General features: G+C 38.6%; 1 pseudogene; it reads right to left on the reverse strand.

The window, feature by feature from the left end:
- Positions 1–1,150: 1,150 nt before the first annotated feature.
- The window catches only part of LOC114613687, a 34,786-nt pseudogene continuing 18,584 nt past the window's right edge, over positions 1,151–17,352 (reverse strand).

Here is a 17,352-nt window from a genome sequence, read left to right on the forward strand (position 1 = left end):
CTGTGTATAAAAATTCCACGCCCCTAGATACGTGATGGCAATCCTGCCCTGCACAGTGGGAATGGATTGTGATCTAAACCAGGTTCATATATTAAAGACTCTTTTGTCTCACTACATCGGATCGACAATTCTTTGAGCTTTTCTGGGAATCCAGAGATCTGGGCGTAACAATGGATGACAGTAAAGTGATGATGCCTTGTGATAAACATGCCTTGTGCTGAGTGCAGGAAGCACATGGCTGAGGACTTGAAGGACAGCAAGACTCAGTAGATATCTTCAAGTGGATTCAGGCAATCTAGAAGCAAGCAACCATGGTGTTTGAGAATCTGTCAATCAAAAGGTTGTGATCTGCCACCCTAGATCCAAATCTCAGCTCTTTGAGTCATTATGGATATAACTAGGCTTGCCAGGTAACGCTCTGCATGTTGGTTTATTCATAGAAGAGAAGATAGGATCCTCCTCGTAGTTATTGCTATGAGGGCTAAATGGGTTGAGCCATAAAGCCTTTAGTTCTACCTTTGGAGCATGTCAAGACCTTTGATAAGTGGGAATTCTCTTTTATGAACTATAGTATGGGTAGGACACAGGATTTAGAACTTGGTGGGGCAGGGCAAGATGTCCAAAGGAATCTCATTGTTTTGCCTTGGGCAGTGAGGCAGATGGTAAGCACAGGAGGGAACAGTGAACAAGAAAGGTAAGATTTATTTTGGAGCTATTGGGAGTGGAAAGCCTAAGGAACATTGTGATAGAAACATCCTTCTTGTTACTGTCACAAAAGTGTGAGTTCTGAAGACCAGTCTGAAAATTTGAGAGCAAGGATTCTCAGGAAGCAACTAAAGCTGACTGACCAGCTGACTGACCGGCAAAGACAGAGTAAAAGGCAGGAATGCCCAGGGAGACAGTTTGAGAAAAGCCTAGATTTAATGGATGGCTGAAAGAAGAGGTCAGCACACTGGAGACTGGGCTGGGATAGCTGGAGGATAGCTGGGGAAACAAGAAACAGCAGAGTGAATGAATGGGAGAGTAGTCAGAAATGTAAAACGAGACAGAGGAAGTCTCTGGAATGAGAAACAGGGAATGACAGTTACTGGGTTGGGCGATACGCAAATGTTTGGTGATTAAACTATCACAGTCTGGAGGACAGCAAAGTTCACAGGGAACCTTTGATATAGGAGTTGGGAAAACAGGATTTGGAGAACTAAAAAAGAAAGGATAGAGAAGTACAGAGAATGTAGTTGCAAAAATAACTCCCTCCCGGTAGGCCAGGAAGCAAAGAGGAGAGGCTCTACCTCTGAGTACTGGGTGTCTCTCACCTGATCCTCATACCTGCAGCTCAGAGAAAGGGCCCTAGGGGGCTGAGAGTCTGGGTGGAAAACTGCTTAAGTGGAGCTGTTGTTGCCCAGGAAGCTTGAAGATGAGCTCAAAAGAACAAGGTGGAACCACTGCGAGAACCTGAGGGCAGTTCGGGGGTTGGGGGTGGTGCAGGAAGTGAGAGATTGACATGCAGAATTGTTACTGAGTCATGCTAACACCCACAGCAAGCGAATAGGAAACAGAAGCCTGTTCTCACCCTTTTCTGCTTTCGAGTCTCCCCAGAGTGTTCTTTATTAGCAAAACAGTGGAAGTCAGGTAATGTCAGAGGAATGTAGCCTGCAGACACCAGGCTCCAGGGTCCGGCAGTGGGCTCTGGCATGGCGTCTTGAGGCAGTATGATTTGTCAATCTAGTGTTTCGGAGGGAAGCAATGGACAGAGAAGCTGAAATGTAGACAGCGAATATAGACTGTTTTCTTTTTTTAAAAAAAAAAGCTGTGGCTCCTCGAACCAGCCTGACATGCTTATATGCTTTGAAAACCTCCTGAGAGGTTTTTGTTTTGTTTTTGATGGACAGTTGGCATCAGGCTGCCAGTGCTGTCAGCCCAGCTAGGACAAGGGTACTTGGGTCAAGTTCCCATTGTCAAGGTGTTAGAAGACACTTCTGAGTGCTCTGTTGATGCAAAGGATGGAAGTTAGTAACATTGGATGTGTGTGTGTGTAGGTTTACAGGAGGTACTGTGTGGACTTTCCAGGGTCAGTCTATTTCTTTTAGAGCAAACTCATTCAGTGAGCCCAGAACTGGTCAGGTGTCACATTCCCCAACAACACACAGGTAGAGAGAAATACAAGTGTGTAGACACATAGGAACACATGAACACTCCTAAGGAAAACAGATAAAAAAGTGAATAGATGAGTGGAATCACTTGTCTAGCGGTTTGTTGCAAAGGAGATATTTACCTCCAATCTGAGTTTTAAAATATTATTTATTAATATTGGAGTTTTCTATTTTAATTGAGAAATTTTCTTAAAGGATTCATTCTCCAAACTACAGTTGATAGAATCGGTAATTGAAAAACAAAACAACAAAACCTCAGTATTTAGGTGGCTTTTGTTCTAAAGAAAGGAAATCCTGATGGGAATGGCAATGGGTCCACTGGAACAGCAGCATCCTGAAGCAGAGGAGGTGAGTTACATGGAAAGGGCTCTAGATTAGAGGATAACGGGGCTAGATTTTTTATTTCATAACACTTTATTAAGAAGGAACCTGTATCAGCACTTCTATGTAAACAATAACAGATAATCAAGGGAAACATGTCAGGGATTATGCAGACAGTAACTTACATTATCTCTTATATAATCAACGTACAATATTAAAAGAAAGTTTGATCCTTATTAAGCAATCTTTTTTTTTTTTTGCACACACTGCCTTTTCTTTATCTTCCTGTATCTTTATCATTTGTTTGACTCTAAGAAATTCTGCCCAGATAGCTTTATCTCCTGGGGCTATCTCCTGTACCTTCATAAGATCAGCCACTGCTTGATCATACCATTTTAATCCTTGCCATCCTAATGGTATAGTGCTTTGGTATTTAAAAGGTCCATTTCAAGAACCTCCAAACAACTGTCAATTGCCCCCTGCCAATTGACATCTTCAATTTACAAGCACCAATAGTCAACATGCAACTTAAAGTTATAGGTGGCAGTCTGGGTATATCTGCTTTCTCAGTAACAGCCTTTGGACTATCCATGTACCTTAAAACCTTTGCAATTTTTAATAGCCACATCTCAATTCTGAGACTTGAAAAGAAATGTTTCCAATGTTATTTTTTTAAGTCTTCAACTATTAATAAAATTTTATTCACATATTTTAAATCCATATCTGCATCCTCAGGGAAACTTGGATGTAAGGATCAGGCCCTTAACAGGACCAACTCCATTTTGTAATAAGAAACTTGTAGAGACAAGTCTGGAAGTAAAGTACTTGTAAAGACAAGTCTGGTACTTGTAAAGACAAGTCTGGAAGTGAAGTTGTGCTGATGTAACCAGACATGAGTGGTTATCTGCCGTGCACATCAGCAGTAACACCAAATCAAACATAAAGGAGGAGCCCGATCAGAGCACTTCATCACACTTGTAGCCATGACTGGCTAACATGATCCTCCCAACAAAGCCTCCTCAGCACCCAATCATCAAAGAGACAACTGAGAGATGGAGCCCCCCCCCACTTTGTGGTCACATACCCTATGAGGTCAAATTAGCAATTCAACTAGCTGGAATTCATAGACTCCGGACCTGTAACCTGAAACCAGCATAAGGACTCAAGTCATATAACTCATGAATGAATGATGTGTTTATTGCTATGCTTATTTCTTTAGTAATTAGCAGTTTGTTATTTGTGTTCATTGTGCTGATAAATAGAGGTAATGCATAAGTAATGTGGCAATTCCTTGTTTTAGCAATAGCCTTAGAATTGGTGATAATATATTGCTTGCTGTGCATTATTAAACAGTAACTGAATTCCAAAACCTCTGTCTCTAGTGTCTATCTCTCTTCCATCTCGTGGAGCTGAAAATCTCACAGTCAAATCCAGCATACGATCCCTGAGTGGAGAAGGACCTGTCACTTCTCTCTCTGAGAGGATTCTAAACCCTTATCAATAGCCTGCTCATGACAGATAAGAGTCCCTGCTTGAGACACTGGATGACTATCACCAGAGCCATCTTTGGGGATTACTGGCCGGTCATGTCCTTCTTTCCATTCTTTCCATTCTTCAATGACACATGGAGTTTGGCAGGTTTTTCTCCGTTCACTTCTACATCTTCAAGCATCTTTGCCACACCTAGTCCTTTTATTACTTGACCAAATACCACATGTTTCCCATCCAAATAAGGAGTTGGAACTGAGACAAAGTTCATAAAGAACTTTGAACCATTTCAAAGATAAAGAACTTTGATAAAGTTCTGAGATAAAGAACTGAGAACCATTTAAATTGGGGTCTGAGTTTGCCATGCTCAGCAAACCCTCCTGATCATGCTTATAATGAAAATTTTTCTCTTGAAATTTTTCATCAAAAATACTTTCTTCACCTGTCCCGTTCTGATTTGAGAAGTCCCCATCCTAAATCATAAATTTCTTTATGGAAAGAACATTCTTTAAAATAGAGAGGTTTCTCAGTTCTGGATTCAGTACCTTTCCCTCCTGTATACAATGTTCAAAAATTTTCTGCACTTTTGAGAACAGTATATGCAAACAATTCTAAAATAATTCATCCAGCTTCCTCTCCACCAAGTTCTACATCAAAGAAGACCAGCAGGTTCTTAGGATTGGAAGGCTTGGCTGCTGGGGATGTGCCGGGAGCCAAACCTAGGAAATTACCTGCTGTTCTGGAAAGCCTAGTCAGTACAAAAGGTTAAGAAAGGACATTCATGAGTCTCAGGTCCCAGGAACTTAAAGAACGTCTGGTGTTTCCTGGGAGCCGGATATGACAGTGGGACGGTCTTTGACAATGAGGATTCAATAGTGGGATAGCCCTGAGCAATGACCCTTGCCTAAACTTCCCATTTTGTTGTGTCTTTATAACTTGCAGCCTGAAATTAAAGTTAGAGAGCTTGATCAGAATCCCAGACTTGTTCTCCTCCTTTTGTGTCTCTTGTCCCTTCATTCTTTCACCCCCTTCCCTAAGGACTCATCGAATCCCTGTGGGCTGAGGCAGAGATAGGTTCAACATTTTCACTGCAGGAAGTACTCAGCAAGTGGGAACCTCATTGTCAAGAGGAGCTCAAAGCCACAGCACCTCTCCTGGGCTGGATTCCTGCTTCTCTCTGTGTGTGAGTGTGTGTACGTATGAATGCATGTGTATGTGTTTATGTGTTCATAAAGACTGTGTGCACATGTGTGCATTTGCTCACATGTAGAAATCAGAGATCAACAATGAATATCTTTCTCTATTGATCTGTAACTTATTGTTTTGGAAACCAATGATAATTTTATTAGAGTTTGAGAAGAAAACAGTGTAAAATTGAAAATAAAATAAAACAACAAAATACCATGATCCTGAAATTCAAATAGGTAGTAAGTATAGGAACACTAAATAATAGAACAAAGGAAAGGACATGTGAGATATGAAAGGGAAAGATAAAATATACAAGGAACTCCAGGTGGCCTCACATCTGATTAACAAGACTGAAAGAAAGAATAAGGAGGAAGAAGAAATCGTCAGAGAAATATTACAAGGGATTTCTTTTCCAGTCAAAGGACGTAAGTCTCGAAATTAAGAAGTCAATTGAATGCTGAAAAGGATTAGCTGCTAAGTTTCTCTACATACATCCACATGTACATACCTTTAGACTTATCATCATAAGATACCAGTAGTCAGAAATAAAGACAAGATATTGAGAACTGTTAATAGAAAGAAAAATTTAAAGTAGTATTATATAAAACAAGAACTTTGACAACATTAGAACTCTCACCATCAATTAAACTAGACCTACCCTCCCTCTCTCCTCTATGCTCAGGGTTGACCAGATATCCTCAGCGATTTGAGGACTCACTGTTAGATTTTCTCGAGTAGCTTAGACAGATAACCCCAGACCAAATGGTTCCACGAGAGGGGGGATTATTTAGGACGGAGGGCAAAGGTGGGGAGAGAAACAGGAGGAACAGGGGAGAGAAGAGAGAAGTGGAGGCTGGCCATGACCATGTGGAGAGAGGGGAAGAGAAAGGGGGAGGGGGAAGGGGACAGAGAACCTGCAGGCAGAGGGATCAAGGGAGCAAAAGAGAGAGAGAGAGAGAGAGAGAGAGAGAGAGAGAGAGAGAGAGGGGATGGGCCAAGCACCAAGCAGCCCCTTTTATAGTGGGCAGGTCTACCCAGCTGTTGCCAGGTAATTGTGGGGAGGAGCATACCTGGCTGCTGCCAAGTAACTGTGGAGGTGGAGTTTAGAGAGAATACTAACATTCCTACATTGTGGTTTAATTAAAAAGAAAATTAGAAAGAGGTAACGGTGAAGCAGGAATAGGGTCGTCGTATTATCTTTAGATCTCTGTTCAGGCCCTGGTTCCTGGAGGGTTCCTACTAATGAGTGCTATATTTCTTTCACAGAATCACAGAGACTGGCTGCCAGGCTGCCAGGGGCATGTTGAATTTCAGTGATCCTTATCTGTCAGTCAGCTCTTCACAACTACAACACAATACCCAAGGGAGTATAACCTGTAAAATAAAAGATTTCTTTCATTCATAATTTTAGAGATTCAAATTCTAAGTAGGTAGGCAAGTTGATTTGGCCTCTCATGAGTGCAGGAGAAGGTGTCACATCATGCTAGAAGTGGATTTGAAAAGTTTTGTTTTATAAAAGAAAGCATTAAAGCATTTAATTGGTGGTTGGCTTACAGTTTCAGAGAGTGAGTTTGTGATAGTCATGGTGGGGAGTGTGGTGGCAGTAGGCAGGAAGGCAGGAAGGCTAGGGCAGTAGCTAACAGGTTGTATCTTATCTAAATTACTTGGAGGCATACAAACACATAAGGAAAGATAGAGAGAGAGAGGGAGAGAGAGAGAGAGAGAGAGAGAGAGAGAGAGAGAGAGAGAGATTTTTGAAAGCTCAAAGTCTACCCCAAGTGACATGCTTCCTGTAAAAAGGTCACACTTTCTAATCTTTCCTAAATAGTTCCATCAAATAGGGACTAAGCATCTGAATTTATGCTAACATTCTCGTTCAAACTGCCACACATACAAGTTTGCAGCTGACCTTGCTTGGGCTCATAAGTCAGTTTACTTCCAGCTTTATTTTGTCATATTACCTCTGATCTCCAACAGCCAAAGGCAGATGAGGACACAATTCTTTTTTCATCCAACTCCTCAGCCAGTCCCTAGGGTAGTTACCACATAGGCAGTCTTTGTGGTAGTTGTGTCATTTTTTTTCCAGGTGTTCAACATCTTTCCCCTGCAGCAGCAGTGAATTCTTCCTTCTGATATCTTCTGTTTGCCTCCATGGATGTGCTGATGTCATATATACCCAGATTAGCCAAAGCTGTGCCTAGTGTGAGACATTACTTGTGCCAGTATGGCTACTCTTTTCATTCCCCCTAAAGTCCTTTCTACTGATGACAGTGAATGGAGGGAAGGGTCCAGTTAATATTAAAAACACTTTTGCCTGGGAACATAGTAACTATTTGAGAAAGTTATGAAAGCTATGTTTGTGATATGTGTTACTCCATGCTGTAAAATTCTAAGTGGTAAATATATAATCAGAACATAAATTTTTGCTTATATTCTCCTGCAAGCTTTGGCTAGGACTTACATGTGTGGCTATCATGAGTGAAGCAAAACCACAAAATCTGAAGAACTCACTAAATGCTGACATATAGTCAAGATGGACTATACAAGCAGGATCTAATAAGAGGTATTACAAAAATAGTACAGACACATATCTATGTGTCTGTCTTCGGTAACCACATGTTCCCAAGAACTAGCCATTATAGACATAACATTTTTTTCTTTTGTGATAAAAGAATAAAATTATGCAAAAAAATAGTGTAATTACCAATCAAGATTGTGGTCAAACACTGTGAAACATTTTTATATACTCACAAAATAATAAATATTATGATTTCATCTTTAGTCATTATTTTAAGTTGTTTTCAGCAGATTACTATACCCCAATATGGGAGCATGAGTTATATAATACTTTCATATTTATAATTAAAAAAAATAATTTATTTTTCAAGACCAGATTTTGCTATGTACCCTATTGCCTCAAATTTATCATACTCAAACCTCCCTCTCTTAAGTGCCATGATCACAGATGATCACAACAGGCCATGCCCAGTGCCTTAAAATACTATTCTAATCAAATAATTTGTTGAGACAGAAACTTTAAAGCTTGTCTAAGGTTCAATGCATATTGGAGCAGCCCTGTTTATGGGAAATGGACACTGTACCCCAGTCCATCGAGTAATTCCAGAGAAAGAACTGTTCACATTTAGGAAACATGACATTTAACACAGAAAATTAAGAGTCAAATTCAAGGGTAACAAAATCAGCACAAATATAGAAGTTAACTAATGTAGATTAAAAATGAATAGCGAATTCCTGGCAGAGGGATCCCTTAATAAATAGCATGTACAGTTTTAAACTGTTGAACAAATGACAATAGCAAAATTATAATAAAACATAAACAGTTATAAATGTATAAAAAACAAAAGTCCATTTAAGAAAAACAATACAATCATTGTCTTCCATTTGCCTCATAACTTGCATGTATGTAACTACCTTGGGTAAATACTAGTTATTAATTTTAAGTCCTTGAATGTAACTTATAAATAAATCATTTGATCCTTAAGGTCATATAGAAGAATGTTATGTCATTGACTTTAAAAACACAGAGATAAAGATTTAAATGACAGAAACAGGGGACAAGGAATTGTAAGGAAGATTCTGAGAGCTCATAGAAGTATTCAAGAGATCTACCTCAGTGATGGACAGAGTGAAGTATAAAGAGAAAGACAGAATGCTGGTAGCCTTATGTTTCAAAGTGAGGACAGTTTTAAGAACCAACAATAAATTTCAAAATAGGGTTTCATACACACACACACACACACACACACATACACACACACACACACACACACACACACACATACACACACACACAAGGCACTAATCATAGTGATGACTATTTTGGGAGGATATAGGGCAACAGGTTCCATGAACTAAATGCCTGTGTTAATACTGAATGGTAGATGCTAGATAACAAATAAAACTGAATACAAGTCATCAACACATCATCTTTTGTTGGATTTGAGGGGCAATTGGGTGAGAGATTTGCTTTTTATTAGAAATATTTTATTTTATGCCCATATTTTCTACTGAAATTTCTTTATTAAAAATTAAATTCTCAGTTTTAGAAAGTTGTAAACTATGTCTGAGCAGGATGATTTTAAAAGCTCCATTCGTGTCCGAAACCCACACAAACTGTTCCTGAAGCTCATCCCACTCCTACTGGAACCCAGGAACTCTGTCTCCAGGATGTCTGGCATCTATCCAAGCTATTATCTGATCAGAAACCATCATTTCAGGCCACTGGGAACCTTTGGAACATTATTTTAATAAATGTCAAGTTTCACTCTTGACCTTATTTTATCTTCTCAACATCTCTATTAAGTAATTATTTCAACCATCAGAATCATACAGATGAGATTAATTGTTCTAATTGGCATGGGCTTCAGACTACTACAATGCATTTGAGCATATGGACTTATTCAGTACCTTCCCCTTCACAAAGGTGTGGGGATACCTAGAGAAAAGTGAGAAAGGTATTCTTCTGAAGAGCTGAGATGTCTGTAAATTTACTGCCCTCTGTTACAGGCTTGCATTTTGGGGAATCTGATGGAGGATGGGAACTGGTAACTACCTTCTCCACTTCATGAATACCAGTGGTCTGAGAAAACTTAACAAAACTCCCATTAAAAGATGCAAAGGACTTACGTGATTGATTAACACTGACTTTGTATACAACTGGAAGATACTGAAGCCTTCCATTTGGAGTCCCACAGCAACGTTTGTCTTCTTTCTGGACATCTTTTTGCAAGTTCCACATGATGTTACTCTTGCATTTCTCATTCTTACTATAGAGAGGGGAATGCTTCCAGTAAAATGGCCTTGAGGAGTGGAAAACTGAAGGAGTGTTCTCAATGGGATGCCACTTTTAGGCCAGCCGAGAAAAAGACAGGTTTTTCCAGGGAGTACTGGCCCACCCAGGCCACCTACAATGAGTTCAGTTTTGGTGCATAGAACTGCAGAACTTTAAAAACAGTGTTTCCAAATAATAAAATTCTTGACTTGTAGAAACTCCACAGGACACTCGAAAAAGCTTGTACAAATTCCTGATGAAAATATTGCCTATTGCAAATGACTTTGTCAAACTGGACCTTGCAACCTCATAAAACCTTCTTTTTGGCCTTCTTGGTCCCCATCTTCTTTCTTCCATTTTAAGTGTCCTCAGCTTCCCTTCTCCTTGTTATCCATCTAGGTATAGGCTCCATAGCCTTTCCTCTAGTTGAGAGAGAATAGCATTGCCTCTTTAGGTCTCATTTTTCTTCCCAATCCTCTCCAAGTCACACTTAGGAGATAAATTGAGTGGGCAACACTATTTGCTATGCATTGATTCGTTTTTCCTTCAGTATTACACTTGTACTTTTCAATAGGCTTTGATGATAGGGTCTTTACAGTGGACAGATGAAGTACTGTGTTGACCCCATGACAGGAAAACTGATGTCATGGCTACATTGGGACAAAAGAGCCAGAAGTCCTCAAATCTTCTTGTGGAGGTTACACTCCATGCCTTTCACACAAGTGAGACCTACATGGCAGGCTATAGTCTTGTGGCTCTACTGTATAAATCTGGGATTTTTTTTCTTAGCTCCTGTCCTATCTCTCAATTTTATATTTTATTAATGTTTCAGTTTTATAGTCAAGTCTCACTGGTCTCAGTCAGGTTCACTTTATCACAATTATACTATCCAGTGAAATAAAGATATTGCTAGAAATCTCTCCTCAAGACCTCCCCCAAAAGTACATAAAGTCTCTTTGATATGTGAATTTATATTTTTAATTCACATTTTTAAAATACTCAAATGAGACATAATCAGAATACTTTAAAGACTCAAATTCAGTCAGAGAAAACAAGAAATAAAGAGAAAGCAAAATAATTACTAAGAAAATATCAACTATCATCAATTTCTAAGAATGCATTTTACTTTGACTTGTATTTTGAATGAAAAGCAAACTGTCAATTACAGGCGTTTTCCTCATTTTTCTTTCTATAATTAGATCAATTAACTTAGCCAAAATTCCTTGAATAGGTACATAAATAAACTATTTATGACAACATTTTTGTTCAATTTAACTTATGACTAATCTTAAATAATTAAGAGACTCTGATAGCTGAATATATGTAGAAGCAAACTTCTCAAATAAATATACGATCATTTCTGCCTGAAACCCAAACCCTAAGGCCCACAGAAATGTGGGTTACATATTTTAATAGCTACTGATAGAAAAAATAAGAGAATTCTTCAGAATCCTGTGGTCTGTAGTGGAGTTAAGAAGAGGTCCTTCAGATCTGGATAGCATGGTCACCATACGGAGGAGTGAAAGACCTTCTTGGGTACAACTAAAGGCTTACATGGAAACTTTTAGTTATCAATATCTCACAAAATTCTTCTTTATGGAATCTTCTCTTGAAATTTTGAGAAAGAAAACACAGAAACCACTTTCTGCTGCTCCTCTGTGACACCCACATTGCAAACATTTCTCATTCTCTCAAGATAAATCTTTTATACAGCAGGGCTACCCCCAAAGCCTATCATTTTACCAACACTTAAAAATATTTTCTCAACATTCTCAGCCAGTGCTCAAAATTGGCCTGATATATTTAGAGCCTCCTTTGTGGAATAACAAGATTATTTTTATCATTTTCCTATTCTCAAAAGCCCAACCTGTCACCAAAGAACTTCTAAAAATACCAGGATGATAATGATCTCCTTCGTCATTCCCCTCTGTGCTTATGGCTTCCTTAGGAGAGTTGGGGTTTTATTTATTTTCTGAGCGGCCTCTCCAATTATGACACACTTTTCATTGCTTCATGAACATCTAGGGTAGATGTTGTCACCATCCTGGGAAGGTAGTTGTTTTGTTTCCACCTTCACAGCAAAGTATTTTTATGAAGCATTGAATTTGATTCATTCTCTGATTCTTTATCTTTCTTTCTTTCTTTCTTTCTTTCTTTCTTTCTTTCTTTCTTTCTTTCTTTTTTGAATTACACCTTTGAGTTGCAAGTATTGGGATGGATCCTGGAAAACAAATGCTCCCTGAGAAGAATAATTTTGTTCTTTTGCTAAATAACGCATCAGCAGCAGAAGTGAATACTTACTATGTGCTAGGAATAGAAGGATGAGTGCAGTACTCTTTGCCCTCAGGAATTGTATTGTATACCAATACTTCATGAAGGGAAAGCCATCACACACTGTAATTGGGGCTGTAAAATATTACTATTTGCATAAGCATACAAGAGCTAGTACATCAATATAGGGGCATTTGTGCTAGCAAGTGATTCTGTAGGTAAATGCACTTGCAGCCAAGCTGACTACCCGAGTTTAACATCCAACATGGTGGAAGGGGAAAGTTGATTCCTCAAAGGCATTTTCTGACCCAAGATGGATCTGATCTAAAAGCCTCCATCCTGAGGACTAGATTTTATGAAACCAGAAAGTGACATTGAAGCTTCCAAACTAGGACAACCAATAGTCCTATTCAGATAGAACTGTTGCCTTGTGTTTATGATCCATAACAGCCAGCACCTCACAATTATCCTAAGAGAATAGTAGTGTCATGCGTAACTTCGTACTAATGAACAGCTCTCTAATTGGATATAGGACCTGGTCAACAAGAAAAAAAAATGTCATGCCAGGTACTGGAAACCCAGCCAGGGACACGGAAACCCAGGGACACGGAAGTCGTGTATCTTAGAGTAGAACCTATACCTGCCATTTGTAAAACTAACATAATCCCTGAACTACGTTCATAGCATTTGTCATTATACACACAAGTATGTGTAGTTACCATTTCTCATCAGGAAAACTTCTCTTTGCAACAGATGGAGACGATTACAAAAACCACAGGCAATCAAAACACAGAGCCCTGGAGCCCAGTTCCAACAGATACATCTACAACACAATTCCTGCACCTAAGGTTCAGGGATCAGGCAAAAGGAGGAAGGGGTAGATTGTATGAGCCAGAGGATCAGGAAGATTGCTGGGAGATTGTGTCTCCTAGAAATATGAGAAGCTGTATCCATGAAGTCTCTCTAACATGGCTACCTAAACATGAGCTGAACAAGAACGCCAATAAGTAGACTAACATGGATTGGGGAAAAGCTTACAAAACCTCAGCTCTAAACAACGAGCTACATGTAACTATGGGATGCTGAGAACAGAAGAAATAGCCTTCCCCAGGAAAGAGTACACCAATTGATTATCCAATTCAAATTAATCAGTCTTGAAAACATATACATACTTTATATGAACTGAGCAGATTGTATTTGTGTATTTAAGAACACACAACAACAACAACAACAACTAAAGAAAAAGAGGCCATGAATTTGAATGAGAGCAGAAGGGGTAAATGAGAAGAGAAAAGAAAAGGGAGGTCATCATGTAATTATAATCTCAAAAAATTATATACAATTGTCCTCTGACTGCCATATGTGTGCCATGGCACACACACATATGTATATACATACACATACTAACCAAACAACTGTAATGAAAACTATAAGGGAAGGAGCTGGAGAGATAGCTCAGCAGTCAAGAGCACTTGATGTTCTTCCAGCAGACCCACACTTTGTTCCAGTTCCCTACTGGATACTTAAAACTGTCTCTAATTCCAAGGGATCTAACACTCTCTCTGACCTCTGGGAACACTAGGCACAAATAGGATGTATATACATATATACAGACAAATCAATTACAGACATAAAATATAAACAAATTGTTAAAAGTGACGCCACCAAATACTGCCTAACTAAATTGCAAAGGAAATATAGTGGGAAAATAAATCATGTCATAGATAGATTCTGACACTTTCCTGTTGTTCAGAGATGAAATTGTGTATCATTCTTTGTGTATCTTAGGTTGGGAGAAAAAAAAGAGCCTTATTTTAGAGAGTTGTTGGAAACATCTGCTTCTCAAGTAGAATTTAGAATATATTCTTGAGAGTAGGTTCTTCAACATTTATTCTTGGCTGTTGGTTTTGGTGAGTCTTTTTCAGTCATGCATATATAGAAATGCCTACTTATTCACCCTGCTGGAACCCTGAATAGAGTGTTCTGACTGTAGATGCATCAAATGGAGAACGTCCATGACTCTAACAATGGCATTCTATCTTTTCAGAGTGTAAAGTGCAATAATTACAAAGCCAACTCTCAAATTGTCCATTGTTTTGACAATCATTTTCCTTTATTTTGAATATCCACTTTGTAAAGGAAAAGACGACATATACTTGTAAAGGAAAGAGAGCTGTTGTTCTGCTGGCGGGAGAGGAGCTAGAGAGAGAAGTGGAGAATCACAGGGCAGGATCATGGACTCCTGAACTATCAATATATAATATACTGTTTTATCTTTCTTCATAGCAAAGCTCATGAAATGCCACTGCATCATGCTGCTGTGTTAATAAGCATTAATGAATGAAAAGAAGGCTTTCTGTCCATGTTTTATAATGAAGTAGAAATAAATGAACACAAAAGAGCTGTGTCCACATTATATGAACACATCAGTAGCTCTCACGGGGTGGGGTGCTGAGAGGTGAGAGTTGTGAGCGGCAGAGCAGAAAGACATATGTGACAGCTAGAATACATCTGGGGAACATGGAAGCACTCTTTGAGTATCCTCAGAAATAAATTATGTATATGTATGTGTGTGTGTGTGTGTGTGTGTGTGTGTGTGTGTGTGTGTGCATGTGTATGTATGTGTATATGTATGTATGTATATAGATTTCCTGGGGACTCTGCAAATATTACAGCTATACCTGAAAGAGAGAATGAACTAACAGTAAAGTGCAATTCATCTAAGCCAAACAGATGTTAAATTGTAGGGAAGTCCTTCAGCTGACTGATGCAAATTTAATTTGCATGAAAGTGTTTTGAAGCTATGACATTAATTTCAATGTGCATTATCAGCATAAGCAGATATGTTGGATATTTCCCAGAATCTCACACCACATAACTTAGCATTGAGTTGTAACTCTGCCTGGATGTGTTTTTAAGGACACAATTTGGCTTTTCTGCGCATCAATTTCAGAGTCTGAAGAAAGAAACACAACATACAAGCATAGTTCAAACACAACTGAGACATTTCATCCAGTTGTCTGGTCTAGAGGAAGGGCGTAATAAAAAGTCACTATCTGCTTACTTTATCTGAAGTACATTTGAAGAAATAGTGAATAACCAAGGGAGTGAGTTACGGACATTGGGAGCGTGTGTAAGCAATCAGAACATGTTAGATGTCTGAAATCTTCCATAATTTTGAAGTTCACAGGATTCCCAAGCTTGACCTCTCAACATCTGGTCATGGGAGAAGAGTAGGACTTTCTACATCACCAACAGACTTCAATGTGTCTGCACTGCTAGGATATCCGTGGATTGACTGTGACCCCCTGCATCCCTACGACTGCTAGTTTTATGGAAATCTGAACTTGCTGTGGAAGATTCCTGAGGATAAACAATCCTAAAATAGGAGTCTTTTTAGTGAATGCTACTGTTTCCTAACATTCAAAGCCTGTGAAAAGCCAGTAGATGTTCCTGAAGCATTCACACAGTTACTCCCACCCTCAGACATTGATTAGATCCAGCTCCTTGATTCCCATGGGGGTACAAATCCTAGTCACACACAATAGATCTGAACATGCTAATTTCTGAAGAGTAGATAGCAAAGACTCATTTTATTCCTCCTTACTGTCATGTAAATTGTTCTTTTTCCATGACAAGTACATCTCTGGAAAGAAGTAGTACTAGCTTTTGAAGACCCTGCAGGGAGGGAACCATCAAAGTGGCCCTGGAAAAAGGATACTTGCAGGGTTGAGAAGTACAGAATTGAGCTCCAGGTCAGTCTCATTGCTAAGAGAAACTTTTAGGCAAATTTGTAGTTGTTTGTAGGAGTACAGTTTTTAAAGTATGTCCTTCTGATTCTCTGGATTTCCTCAGTGTGTGCTGTTATGTCCCTGGTTCATCTTTAATTTTGTTAATTTGGATCTTCTCTCTGCTTCTTAGTTAATTTGTTTAAGGTTTTGTCAAAGAACCAATTTTATTTCATTGATTCTTTGTATCTTTTAATATTCTTTTCATTTTTATAAAGATTTATTTACTTATTTTTTATGAGTACACTGTATCTGTCTTCAGACACACCAGAAAAGGCCATTGGATCCCATTGCAGATGGTTGTGAGTCAGCATGTTGTTGCTGGGAATTGAGCTCAGAACCTCTGGACGATCAGTCAGTGCTCTTAAGAGCTGAGCTATCTCGCCAGCCCCTCTTTGTATTGTTTTTGTTGTTGTTTCTATTTTATTAATTTCAGCCCTAAGTTTGATTATTTCTTGACATCTACTCCCTTTGGATGTTATTTCTTCTCTTTGTTATTTTTCAGGAGTGCTGTTAAATTATTAATATGAATTCTTTTTTAATGTAGGCAACTAAATGTTATGAACTCACTGCTTAGAACTCCTTCATTGTATCTTATAATTTTGGGTATGTTTTATATTAACTTTTCATTCAATTCTAGGAAGTGTTTGATCTCTTTCTCAATTTCTGTCTTGAACCATTTTTCATTCAGTAATGAATTGTTCAGTTCCCATAAGTATGTAAGCTTTCGGTTTTTTCTGTTTTTGTTGATAACCAGCTTTAAAATTCGTGATGGTCAGATAGGAATTCAGAGTGTTACTTCAAGTTTCTTGTGTCTGTTGAGACTTATTTTGCATCCAAGTATGTGGTCAATCTTAGAGAAAGTACTGTGGGGTACTGAGAAGAAGGTATACTCTTTTGTGTTTGGGTGAAATGTAATGCAAAAATCTGTTAGGTACATTTGGTTTGTGTCATCATTTAGTTCCAGGGTTTCTGTTTAGTTTTTTTCTGGATTACCTGTCTATTTGTGAGGTATTTAAGTCACAAACTAGTGCTGTGTGTGGGTCAATATGTGATTTTATCTGTAGTAGTAACATTTCTTTTATGAACTTGGGTGCCCTTGTGTTTGGTACACAGTTGTTTAGAATTGCAATATCCTCAAGGTGATCTTTTCTTTGATGAGTATGAAGTATCCTTTCCTATCTCTTCTGCTTAGTTTTAGTTTGAATCCTATTTTGTTAGATATGAAAACAGCTACTTACACTGGTTTGCTTCTTGGGTACATTTGTTTGTAATATCTTTTTTTTTTTAATTCTTTTATCCCGAAGTAATGTCTATCCTTGATGTAAGGTTGATTTCTTGGGTGCAACAGAAG

The sequence above is a fragment of the Grammomys surdaster genome, unplaced genomic scaffold, assembly GCF_004785775.1.
Source record: "Grammomys surdaster isolate TR1022 unplaced genomic scaffold, NIH_TR_1.0 62, whole genome shotgun sequence".
NCBI lineage: Eukaryota > Metazoa > Chordata > Mammalia > Rodentia > Muridae > Grammomys > Grammomys surdaster.